The 13,415-nt window shown below is 42.3% G+C and overlaps 1 protein-coding gene across 3 annotated transcripts in view; it reads right to left on the bottom strand.

Annotated features, from left to right (window-relative positions):
* Nucleotides 1-13,415, bottom strand: part of OTULINL (OTU deubiquitinase with linear linkage specificity like) — a 46,516-nt gene that overhangs the window by 23,404 nt on the left and 9,697 nt on the right. The window contains exon 1 of one of the 3 annotated variants that reach the window (XM_034761554.1): nucleotides 7,956-8,084. The exons of the other annotated variants lie outside the window; for them this stretch is intronic. The gene's annotated coding sequence lies outside the window, so the exon portion shown is untranslated. Of the gene's footprint in view, nucleotides 1-7,955; nucleotides 8,085-13,415 lie in introns of those variants that run through there. 3 annotated transcript variants of the gene reach the window in all.

The following is a 13,415-nucleotide window of genomic DNA, read 5'->3' as shown; positions in this document are numbered from 1 at the left end:
GACTCTGTGCCGAAGTCAGGTTGACATAATTTTGAATTGCAGACATGGCCTAAGTAAGATATTGATGCTCTCCTATGGGAGGCTGGGAGGCACAAGGCTATGTGTCTTCAATAAGAGAAGTTACTCCTGGGGGAATTCTGCACCACTGTGCATGTGCAGAATTCATGTCCCCTGCAGGTTTTTTCTCAGCAGAAAATACATTCTGCTGGAGAGGCATTGCAGTTACGCCTTTCACCCACCAGGGAATGCTGTGGCACCAGAACAGAGGGCAGCCAGCTCACTGGCCATATCAATCAATCAGCAGCTGATAGAGAGGAGAAGAGGCTGCATTTCTCACAGAGCTCTGTCCGCGGGGCCAGGTCAGGAGGCATGGGATACGGGTAAGGGGGGGACAGAGTGGGGCACATGTGGCTGCTGGATGGGTCACCTAGACTGGGGTTCAGAAGGGCTAGTGGAGGGACTGACTGGGGCAGGGGATGAATGGGGGGGGGGTGCAGTGCCACATGGAGATGAGGAGTGGCTGAGTGAGGGTGCAGGGACACATGAAGACAGGGGCAGATGTGCCTGACTGAATGGGAGAAGCTATGGGTCTGCATGGGAGAGGCTCCCCAACTCCCTAACAATCCAACCCCTCACCCCACCAAAAAAAAAAAAGTTCCATACTTCTCCCAACAACCCTCCAGGTTCACTCCTGGGTTCCCAGCAATTATTTCCCTCTCCCTCAGCTCCTCCGTTACCCCTACTCCCCCCAGCCTTTGCACTGCTTCTGAGGGGTGCTGGAAATAAATTTCTGTATTGTAGTTTTAAAGAATTATTACTCAGAGTTCTGTATTAATACACCTAGTAAGGAATCTATTTGTTAAAAAACATTTCCTGAATTTCTTTTGTTGTCTGTTTTGTTACAGACATTTTGAAACTGGCATGATCCTATTGTGTTATTTTGACAAATAAAATATGCAGAATTGTACAGAATTTTAAAATATTGTGCTCAGAATTTTTAGGCACAGAATTATTATTTTTTTGGCAAAGAATTCCCCTAAGAGCAGAGAAGTGCACCACAGGAATGACTTAGGGATTGTCTAGACAAACAGCAAGCTGGGGTGTAATTCTACAGTGCATTAATATGCCGTGCACTTATGGTTCTTGCAGACCTTGCTACCGTGCATTAGAAGTTCCCTAACGCACACTGACTTACTCCTGTTTTGAAGCACACGAGGGAACTTTAGTGTGCAGTAGCAAGGTTCGCACGGACAGTTAGTGTGCAACATACTAGTGTGCTGTAGATTTACACCCCAGTTTGCTGCACACTCACTGCTCATCTAGACTAGCCCTTATTCTGATTAGAACATCACTTATCCATTTACATCTTAGACTGAAGTTTTTAAATAAATGGCTATTGGAAACAGAGTTGTTGTTGCAAGGTCTCCAAGATAAAAATGTTATTGATACCAATTGTAAACTGGAATAACCCACCAATACCAAACTTCTCAAAACATACTATATATGGGATTCTGCCTCTGAGACGGGATTAGAGGTCAGCAGTCCCTCGCACCCAGTTCTGTGCTCACACCAAATCTCTTCTCCAAACCTGAGCGAAAACATCACTACAGTCAAGGTGAGGGCTGAATCTTCTGCAATCTCTGGAATAGGTACAACCCTCAGGCTTCTAACAAAACACTCATGAGGCCTTGGGATGCCCAGGGAACCTGGTGATCCTCCACCCAGACGGGTGAGCTGCATGAGACGCATCTGGGCGGACAGCAAATGGCAAGGTGAGAACCTTTAAGTTGTGACATATGGACTTTTCTATAAGACTGTCCACTGAGCAGGTTTGAAGCCTGTGTATAAATAAAGGAGCCCTCAACAAGGGTGGCTTCTCACTGAGTGTTTGTAGAGTGATTGGTGGGACCTGCAGCGGCACATTCCTAGTGCAAGGGAGCACCTGGAGGCTTTGACCCCTCATAGAGCCAGAAAGGGAATACAAAGAAAACTACCATAAAACTGATAAGTGTCAGAACTCCCCACAGTGGCCATCATCTTCACAATCAACTCTGCTAGCACTAGAAAAATCTATAGATTATTGGGTTCTATTAGGCACTAAAAAATCCCTTCCCCGCCACCAAGAACATAAAGAGGAGTGTGCCTGCAACTGTGTTTTATTGCTGGTGGGGAGTGAGAAGTGGATTCTTGTCAAAGTCCTCATCTGATCAGCCACAAAAAAATATTAGGTAGTGTCCTTTCCACAAACACAGCCGTCTTCTATTTAGCTTTTTATACCACACGCGTCACTGTGATAACCAAGCACCTTCCAAAATTAAAAGTAGACTGGGTGACTTATGACTGAGTACACTTTTTTCTCCATTCCTCCACACAGTCTGTGTGTACTTTTTTGGCATTATTAAAAAAAAAAAAAAAAAAAAAAAAGCCTTTATGGCACACACAGACAAAGTCAGAAAACCAAGTTCTGTATTTTGATCAGAAAGTGCTGAGGTCTGTATATTTAGATCCTACACAATGTACATCAGATCCCTTCTAGTGGCTGCTACTGAGAGCACAATTATTCCTTTACATCAAATCATAGAGGTCTGGGCTCAGGATCTGAGGATCCAGAGTTCAAACTTTGCTGACCACCAATGTTTGGTTGGGAATGAGGTGGTATCTTTATAGTTGCACAGTGCAGACCTCCTGTTTTTCCAGGTGAATTGAATAAACCATTTAAAAAAAAACACCCACAAAATTTCCTTGAAAAGAGGGTTTTATAGTATAAAACTATTTCTCTGACAATTATATGATCTGACGTGCAATGAAACACAAGTATTCCATCTTTTAGTCATTTTTCAGTCACTTGGATAAATTGTGTCACACATTGGCAGGTTTGAAGGTTGAGAGAGCTATGATAACAAAGACTCTAGGGAAATGGGGGCCAGAGTACTTGAATACAGTCTGTAGCTTCAGTTCCCTTGGAACCAATAGGAAATAGCCATCTTTACTAGGGACACATACCCCTCCTTACCCCCCGTGAGTATTTGCTTTCTTTACTGAAGACATGAGTAGTTTCAGTCTCATTTTATGATATGGGAAGTGTTTGTTATAAGGGAAAACTGTTAACAATAAGAAAGTTAGGGAAAAATTAATAATTTGCATCTGAAGAAGTGAGGTTCTGACCCACGAAAGCTTATGCTCCCAGTACTTCTGTTAGTCTCAAAGGTGCCACAGGACCCTCTGTTAATTTTGCCTAATTATACCAAATTTCTTTATATGTACACGTGAGGACAGTTAAACTTCCATTCCAGCCATCTGGAACGTGAATGATAAACCAGTCATGTGTTAGCAAAAAGGTTGCTAAAGAAGGTCAGATGCTGAATTTTTTTCAAGTCATATTTAATATATTTTAACTCAGACTCAGTAACTGATTTAGTTGAATCTCTAGAAAATTCATTTTTACCAACAGATAATGTGCTGTAAATTTTGAAAAGGTCATACAAAACAAAGAAGTTGAATCCCTGCTGCAAGTAAAAAACTAAACCCAGCCTTATTATAGACACAGTACTGCACATTGGTAATATTACACGGGGGGTGGGCATGCACACACGCTTGTATAAATGCAGCTGAACTGAATTTAACCCTTCTGTTAAGAATAGAACAAAATTAGAAGAGTTATGTAATATTTATTATGTTGGTTGCCTGTTGCAATCCTGATACCAAATACAGTAAATTACACCATTTGTATAAGGTTCAGAAAAATAGTGAAACATTTCCTATAATGCTTTATAGAACAAGAACCACCCTTCCCCCACACCTCAACACCACTATCGGGTCCCCAATTTCAGAAAAAAATTGTTATTAGCATATACCAAGTGGGGAAAAAAATGAAAATGTTGCTGATACCAGATGCAAAACCAAGATATGCCAGTAGTATTGTGATTAAACAGCTATTCCATTTTAAGAACCTTGTCTTTACATAAGAGAGCAGAAATGCCAATTTGCATTGGTAAAATAAGCACAATTTTTCTTAATACGAAGTTTGATAAAATTCCATACTAACAAAGCTTTCTCCCCTTGTTCTATCAGAAACACCATAAGTGATAATTGCTTCCTCAGTATCAGAAGGTAATGGTGATGTGTATGGGAGAGGATGGTATCAATAATTGCATTCACCATATGGTAAAAGTAGTGTTCAGTTTAAATTGTTCAAGTCTTGGCTTTTATATGGAAACAGGCATACACTTTGAGACTGAGACAAGAGTCAAAAGGTCACACAATATACAACAGTTTTTGCAGTATTTGGCCCAATACTTTCAGGAAATCCTTTGCTACTCAGCTGCCTTATATGAGTCAAAAATGTCTTTCCCTCTGGTTTCCAGAGGCCTTTTAGAAAAAATATAATTGTGAGGTAGCAGAGTAGCCTTTTCATTGTAAAAATACCCCAATCTCTCAAGCTGTCTAAAATTGTAGTGTTTAACACACTCCAGCTGCTGTTTGACATACTACCACCATATCTGTATCCAGGACCCTGTTTGTTGAGAATTTAAAGTATATTTTTGCTTGATTGCAAAAAAGATAACACATGTAATTATATTTTTCTTCTAGGGATTCCTACAAATGAGGGTAAATTTCAGTTCATGAATCCATTCGTATTCTAGTCTCCTTCCAGAATGGTACACCAGCAAAGACCAGTAACTGGCTCAAATCCACTTCCAATCAAGCAAGGAAAAAACACAAGAGAATGTTTCAGACACTAATAAGTGAACATCATTATGTACCACAGAAAATGTAAACCTTCTCTAAGCACTTACCCTTAGCAACTACTATAAATACATTCCTTTGTAAAACAAACAGAAAATCTTCCTGAAATTTCGGTCATTGCCATTATTATTTTATTTTACAGTAGAACCTCAAAGATATGAACACCAGAATTATGGACTTACTGGTCAACTGGACACCCTGTGGAACCAGAAGTGACCAATCAGCCGGTTGCAGCCCCAGCACTCCCATCATAGCTAAACCCCGAGCCCCAGTGCCCCCCATCCGGCTGAAGCCGGTAATGGAGCCCCAGGGGAGACCCAAGCCCCAGCAATTCTGCAGGGTCAAAGCCGGGAACGGAGCGTGGAGCTGAAGCCCCGAGCCACAATGCTCCCCACAGGTCTAAAGCCCTGGTACTCCCATGGGGCAGAGCCTGAGCCCCCCACCCAGAGTCCTGTGTCCCAAGGGTCAGAAGTCCTGACTCCCTGCCTCCCCACCGGCCAGAGCCCTGCCCCTCCCCCACACCCCGCAGCCCTCCTCCACCCCCCATGGCTGACATCAAGAACGTCTGTGTTGTTCAGAGTTATGGAACATTTCAGAGTTATGGACAACCTCCATTCCCGAGGTGTGCGTAACCCTGAGGTTCTACTGTAATTCATTAGGATAAGTCTCCTTCCCCATTCAGAGATGTTACACTCCAATTATATGCAAAGAAATAGGATTTATGTAAACTCCTATAAATCTATTATTTCAAGGAAGGTTATGATTTATAGAGGATCTATCTATGGCTGAGGGTTATGGTGAGTCGGCCAGATGCTGCTCAGGGTTGTTTTGTCCAGTCTCTGCTTTCCAAAACATACAACTTTTGATGGCGGTGTGCTAAATCCAAATTGGCAGAGTAAAGGACTATTGAACCTATATTTTAATCCTGAATGCCTTCTTACACTTAATCTTAGCCAAAAGGCTGAGTAATATGAATTCCTTACCTTCTTCAATAAAGTGCCTCTTGATTTGCCTGGATAACTGGGACTTATATCAGGGAAAATTAAAATGTTACCCCCCTAAAAATAATTGTTTTGCCCTCTGACCTGCTTATCGTTCCATCCTGTTTGCCAATATCACACAGCAGGAACCCTAAAATAGCTTTGTTCTCTCTCCTTCAAAGATGCACAGCCATTAGGGACTGATGAGGCTAATCCCCACCAAGATCTCCCAAGCTGTCAGTCATTCTATAGACACTAAGGGTATGTCTGCACTGCAGTAAAATACCTGTGGCTGGCCTATGCCAGCTGACTCAGGCTCAGGCTGCAGGATTATCTAACTGAAGTGTAGATGTTCGGGCTTGGGCTGCAGCCCAGGCTCTGAGACCCTCCCCCTCTTGCCGGGTTGCCGAGCCTGGGCTCCAGCCCAAGCCCAAACATCTACACTGCGATTTTTAGCCCTGTGAGCCTGAGTCAGCTGACCAAACGCCAGCTGTGACTGTGCCACGCGTCTTTTATTGCAGTGTAGACGTACATGTAGCCTAGGGTGTGAACTGTACTGCATTCTGCAGTAAATGCTGCAGCCACTGGGAGTCCTGGTAGAGCTGAAGCTGTGCCAGCCCCCTGAGTCACCGCAGGAACATGCTGGCAGACAGCAGAACTTTCACGGAAAGGGATATTATGGCCTCTGTATGATCCAGGGGCAAAGGGCTGTGGGTGGTGCTGCTTAGTAAATAAACTACAGTGTCTAGAGAATCACAGGTAGTTGCCTGTGTCCTGATCTCTTCTCAGGTGGGCACAGTGTTATAACAAGAGCAATATACATACAACATAACTAGGACAGGAAACACCTTTTCTCATGTTTGTTTGTACAATTCCTAACACAAAGGAGTCCTCCTGCTCAGGGCTGTCCCTAGGGGGGTGTGGTGCCTGGGGTGGAAATGACAAATTCGGCACTTCCAGGACTGACCATGCTGGGCAGGGGGGGGTGATGTCTCCGCAAACAGCCAGGGTGTGGCCCCGCCCACACTCCACCCCCCCACACAGGGCAGTGCCACTAGGCTCCAGGGGGCTGGGGCCATGCTGCCTGCCTTCCTGAGACCGGGGAGGCTGCAGCAGCAGCGCCACGCACTCTCCCTCCCACGCGCTCTCCCTTGGGTGGAAGGGGTGGGATTGGGGGCTAGCCTCCCTCACCAGCAGGTCACGCGCTGCCCATGCATGCCGGCCAATCCTGCTGCCCACGGGGCCCCCCAAAGCACGAGGCCAGGAGTGGTCACCCTGATTTGCCGTACCCTCGGGACGGCTCTGCTCCTGCTACATGACTGGGGTCCACAGGCATTATCATCATGAAAATTATAATCATGGACATGAGTGCCAGAAGGTCAAGATATACAAGAAAACACGAGTACTTGTAACCCAAATAAGGGATGTATTCAAAGGAATCAGTCACTGAACAATCAGAACAGAAAATAAAGATACATACAACAGAACGGACTGTGACCTGTATGAGAAAAACCTATCTGTCAGAGTACCCCATCAGCGCTCTCAGGAGAAAGAACTAAGAGCAGGCCTTGTATGGTTTTTGGCAAGTCACCTACTCTCTGTGTTATTCATCAGTTTATCCATTTGTAAACAACCATTTACAGGCTTTAGGACTCCGGAGCCTTGCAGTTGAAGTGTGATAGCTGAAAGGACAGGACACAACACAACAAGAACTGCTGTCTAGCAAGCACACTATTAGCTTCAGGGCAGTATTCATATATTCACAAGCTCAGCACACCCCACACATCCAATAAATAAAAGATTACTCAGACACAGCCAGGAACCTCAACCCTAACCTAACCAATGACAGAAACAGCATTATACAGAACCAAGCCTGCTTCCTATCAATAACTACTAGTTTCTTAGAAACAGCATGACTATCTGGCACCTACTGACAGTAAATTGTTCTGAAAGCCCATCAGTTTTTACATAATTAGTGATATCAATACAATTCTGGTTGTTTTTGTCTTCACCTGCTGGTACAAGGAAGCACCCACCTTTGCCTGTGCCAGTGCAGGAAATCAACTCGTTTGACAGTCTAGCTTTACAGCTGTTAATTTAAAGGCATACATGGAAACAGTACCAGAGACTGCAGCTCTTTAGAATAGTGATTTTATTCACCATATTTTGCATTTTGGAAAGCACCATGTAAAGTTTTAGAAGACTGTAACTAGTAATCAGCAATAATACCTGGCTTCGTGGCAATGTCAAAGTCCTGTCTTCTTATTGTTTGGTATGTGAAAAAGTGCGATTCCACAGGTGGAATTTCATCAGTTTGGAAATTTTACATTGTGTGATTTAGTCTTAAGTGGAACACAGGATCTGGTCCAAGAGAAAACACAGCTGTACCTCTCCTAAAAGAGCAACCATCATGTAATTAAATGTAACATCCTTCTAGAGGGAAAATGCCAAAGTCACCACCACAGTAGCATTTATCTTCAAAAAGGGGAGCCACACAAAAATGAGGATGTTAGTTAAACACAAATTTAAAGGAACAATCAAATGAGTGAAATGCCTGTAAAATGCATGGAGACTATTTAAAACACTATAATAGAGGCTCAAACTAAATGTATACCCCAAATTAAAAAAAAAAACAAAAAAAAAAAACAAAAAACAGTAAGAGGACCAAAAAATTTCCACCAGGACATCGACAGAGGAAGTTTGGGAACAAATCAATAAATTAAGCAATAATAAGTCCCCAGGACCTGATGGTATTCACCCAAGAGCTCTGAAGGAACTCAAATGTGAAATTTCAAAACAGTGATATGTAACCTATCACTTAAATCAGCCTCTGTATCAGATGACTGGAGGGTAGCCAATGTATTGCTGATTTTTTAATAAAGGCTCCAGGCAAATCTGGCAACCACAAGATGGTAAGCCTAACTTCAGTACCAGGAAAACTGGTTACAACTATAGTAAAGAACAAAATTATCAGATAGGTAGATGAACACAGTATGGTGGGGAAGAGTCCACATGGTTGTTGTAAAGGGGTATCATGCCTCACCAATCTATTAGAATTCCTTGAGGCAGTCAACAAGCATGACAAGGGTTATCCAGTCAATAGAATGTACATGGATTTTCAAAAAGCTTTTGACAAGGTCCCTAACCAAAGGCTCTTAAACAAACTCAGCAGTCATGGGATAAGAGGGAAGGTCTTCTCATGAACAGGTAACTGGTTAAAAAAATAGGAAACAAAGGATCGAAATAAATGGTCAGTTTTCACAATGGAAAGAGGTAATTAACACTCTTCCCTCCAACCCCCAGATCTGTACTTGGACCTCTGCTGTTCAACATTTTCATAAATGATATGGAAAAAAGGGTGAAGAGTGAGGTGGCAACAATTTGCAGATGATAGAAAAATTATTCAAGCTGGTTAAGTCCAAAGCTGACTGCAAAGAGTTACGAAGGGATCTCATTAAACTGAGTGACAAAATGGCAGATGAAATTCAACGTCAATAAGTGCAAAATAATGCACACTGAAAAAAATAATCCCAACTATACATACAAAATGAAGGTTTCTAAATTAGCTATTACCACCCATGAAAGAGATCTTGGCGTCATCATGGATAGCTCCCTGAAAACACTGGCTCAATGCGCAGCAGCAGTCAAAAAAGCTAACAATGTTAGGAACCATTAGGAAAGGGATAGATAATAAGACAGTAAATATTATAATGCCACTATATAAATCAATGGTATGCCCACACCTCGAATATTATGTGCAATTCTGGTTGCCCCATCTCCAAAAATATATATATTAGAATTGGAAAAAGTGCAGAGAAGGGCCACAAAAATGATTAGGGAGATGGAACAACTACTATATGAGGAGAAGTTAAAAAGACAGACTGTTCAGCTTAGAAAAGAGACAACTAAGGGAGAATATGATAGAGGAATAGGTGCAGACTATGGGCTGGAGCACCCACGGGAAAAAAATGGTGGATGCTGAGCACGCACTGGCAGCCCCCCATCAGTGCCTTCCCCTCCCTGCAGCACCTCCCGCCAATCAGTGCCTCCTGCCTGCCGCGGATCAGCTATTCCACGGCAGGCAGGAAGCACTGGCGGGAAGGAGGGAGGGCAGGGCGCACTTGGGGGAGGGTCAGAACAGGGCAGGAAGAGGCAGACAAGGGAGGGGCATGAAGAAGCAGGGTGGGGTGGGGCCTTGGGGAAAGGGGTGGAGTGTGGGCAGAGCTGCGGGGGGGAGCACCCCCTAGCACATTAGAAAGTCGGTGCCTATGGATAGAGGTCTATAAAATCATGAATGGTATGGAGAAAATGAATAAGGAAGTGTTATTTACCCCTTCATATAGCATAAACCCTTCATATAACGGTCACCCAATGAAATGAATAGGCAGCAAGTTTAAAACAAGGTAAGGAAGTACTTATTCAGACAACCTGTGGAACTCGTTGCCAAGGGACATTGTAAAGGCCAAAAGTATAATTGGGTTCAGAAAAAAATTATGTAAGTTCATGGAGGATAGGTCCATCAATTGCTATTAGCCAGAATGGTCAGGGATGGAATCCCATGCTCCTGGTATCCCTAAATCTCTGACTGCTGGAAGCTGGGACTGGAGGACAGGGAATGGATCACTTGAAAATGCTCATTTCTGTTTATTCCCTCTGAAGCATCTGGCACTGGCTACTGTCAGAGACAGGATACTGGGCTAGATGGACTATAGGTCTGACCCAGTCTGGCCGCTCTTATGTTCTTGGTCTCTCTCCACCTCCCTTTTACCAGGAAATGGTAGGGAGAACAGAGACACAGGATGGAGGGCAGACAAACACATGCTTGGGAAGGAAGACATCAAAGGCAGTAAGAAAGGGATCATGAGGAGCAAGGCTGTGGGCAGAGTTTGAATTTCCATTTGCTTTTTTCCAGTTTGGTCCCCAAGATTTCAAGAGGGCTGCTCGCAGAATGGGCTTGTCTACACAGAAAAATATACCAGCGTAAGTATAGCAGTATAATTACACCAGCAACTCACCATGTGGACACATTTATTCCAGAAATTTTTCCCTTGTAGACAAGCCCTATGACATTGTGAATAAGGTTGGCAGGATCTGGCCCTATCTATTTTGATGACAGAAAAGCAAGTTTTTCAATTTTTATTCTTGTTAGCATTGCAGAGGGGAAAAAATATCAGCGAGGCAGCTGGATCTGATTAGTGTTGTCTCTTCAACCCTAGAGGATCATCATTAACTTGAAATCTAGACAATTTAAAAAAAAAAAAAAGTTAAAAGTAGTGGCAGATACAACACCTCCACATGAGTTCTTCTCCCAGTTTTTGGTTTGATCCAATTACATTGTTGCGTTTTTCTCTCCCAGTCAAGCAAAAGAGCCAGGCAAATAAAAAAGTAAACTGACTTGACAATACCAGGGAAACTGAAATTGACTATAAACAAAGCACTGTCTGATGCACAAAATAAACTGAAATAAATGTTTTCTTTCCATTCTCTTAGTCACTCTTGTTAGAAGTAATGCCAAAAACTACAGGAAGTATAAATATTTCACCTTTGTGATTTAAGTTGATGGTGTTCCTTTAACTCCTGATTGAAATAGTTGGAATTTATTATTATTACTAGTGTACATTGGAATTTATTATTAGTAGTAGTATACATTTGGCATCACCATTGGTATCTGGACACCTTGCAAAGATTAAATAGAGACATTCAAGAGCTCCATAAAAAGAAGCCAAAAGACCAGGGTCTCCTGCTGCCTCTGCAGCTTTACCAAGCAGCTTAGAAACCAAGACTTAATCAGCAGTGAAGGCCTGGAAAAAGAAATGAATCTTGTGGCTCCATCTAGCAATGGATTCTAATTAAGCTTGACTCTGGATACCAAGCTGATTTTGCAGGACTAGCAGTTTGGGGAATGGGGAGTGTCTTTTTACTTGTAAAGTAAGGATATTTAATATGAAATAACTGAGAGCGAATAATACTGGAATACTGCATGCAGTATTTACAGAATCATTTTTCAGAGCTGAACTGCACTTTAAAGCATCAACCGTATCTGGAGTTAACTATTTTTGAAAACCCAAGCTTTGACGAACATGTCACACTTAGAAGGAATTAAAAAGAAAAACAGGAAGTGACAAGAAATGAAAACAAGAACATCAAGAAATGATTTAGTTGGGGATTGGTCCTACTTTGAACAGGAGGGTTGGACTAGATGACCTCCTGAGGTCCCTTCCAACCCTGATATTCTATGATTCTATGAACAGAACTAAAGGACATTAAACAAAGCACACAGCAAATAGGAATAACAATAAAAGGCCTCTACATGCATGGGCTTGCTTAAACCTTAAAATTTCCATGCCAGCTGTTGTAACTTTCCCTCAGCCCAGCTATCACCATCTCTGGCTGGGAGAAGCAGATTAACCTGCTCACAGCATCTGTTTTTTTTTTTTTTTTTTTTTTTGCCAGCCTGTTAGCTTTTGCTGATACCTTGGGCAGTCACTGGCCACTCACTCCAACCCTATTTATCTTTTATAGGACCTCTAAGGTTTCTAATCCCTTTGATCATATGGGATCATATGCCTTGGGAACAGTAAACTATTCTAGCCCAGAGTGACAGACAGGGGGTACTCCCCATCTGATAACTTTGCCATTGTTTCATTTCCTTTGGGTTTCCCCCTTTACAGCCTCCTTTGATTTAACTCCCAGCATTTAGGCAGATTAATATCAAACAGATTATAAAATATCATATGCCCCTTTGGTTAAGCTCCATAATTCTTCACAGCTCCTCGTTCATTTCAGCATCTAGTTTTAAAAATCCCCTGTCTTTAGTACCCTCCATGGACTGGACTCCTGCTATTTGGAACAGCCATTCTCTCCTACTGCCCCACAGCCCCTTCGCCCCTTAGATTTGCCACTTGTTTTCAAATCTCAGCAAAAGCCATATCTTTTCTCCCTTGTCTACATCTAATTTGTTTATTTCTGCACTGCAGAATTTTGTGTGATTTTAACTGATTTTCTCTTAACACTGCATTAACAAAAGTTATTCTGTCCAATTGTAAGTAAATGTGTAAATATGTATACGTAAAATTAAACATAGTAGCACGAACTGACTCTCAGAAGCCCATGAAGGATGGCAGGGGAAGGCGAGCAAAAGACAATTTATAGCCATTTTGCACCAGATTTAAACTCTTTGTTCTTAGCCATGGGAAAATATATACCGGGATTCATTGTAATGAAAAGAATTAAAGAATTAGTTAATAATGCCTTATTATGGTATCTTTCTGGAAAGTGCCATGTTATCAAGTCTGACATCAAGTGCTGTAAGAATGCCCATAAAACTGTATTTGCCAAGCATGGAATCCCAGCAACGATATTTGTGAGCAAAGGTCCTTATTATTCCATACATGGATGAAAAGCAGCTTCATCAGCGTTGGAGTACAATTAGTCCCTGTATATCAAGTAAACGACAAAGCCAAAAGAGAGATGCAGATTGCCAAGAAAGTGCTGGAAAAGGTGTCAGACAGTAGCTCAGATTAATGTTTTGTTTTATTGGCTTATTATAGCTCAGTTAAAATACAGATTATGTTCTTCAGGAAACAGTTATAAAGGTATTAAAGAAGCTCCACAATTAACGTGTCTAGTTAAAGCACCTTATTAAAATATCTTTATACCAGTATAACTGCATCCACACTATGGGGCTTG

Source organism: Trachemys scripta, chromosome 2, assembly GCF_013100865.1.
Source record: "Trachemys scripta elegans isolate TJP31775 chromosome 2, CAS_Tse_1.0, whole genome shotgun sequence".
Taxonomy (NCBI): domain Eukaryota; kingdom Metazoa; phylum Chordata; order Testudines; family Emydidae; genus Trachemys; species Trachemys scripta.
The sequence above is the reverse complement of the archived record's forward strand: the minus strand, read 5'-3'. Positions and strand labels throughout refer to the sequence as shown.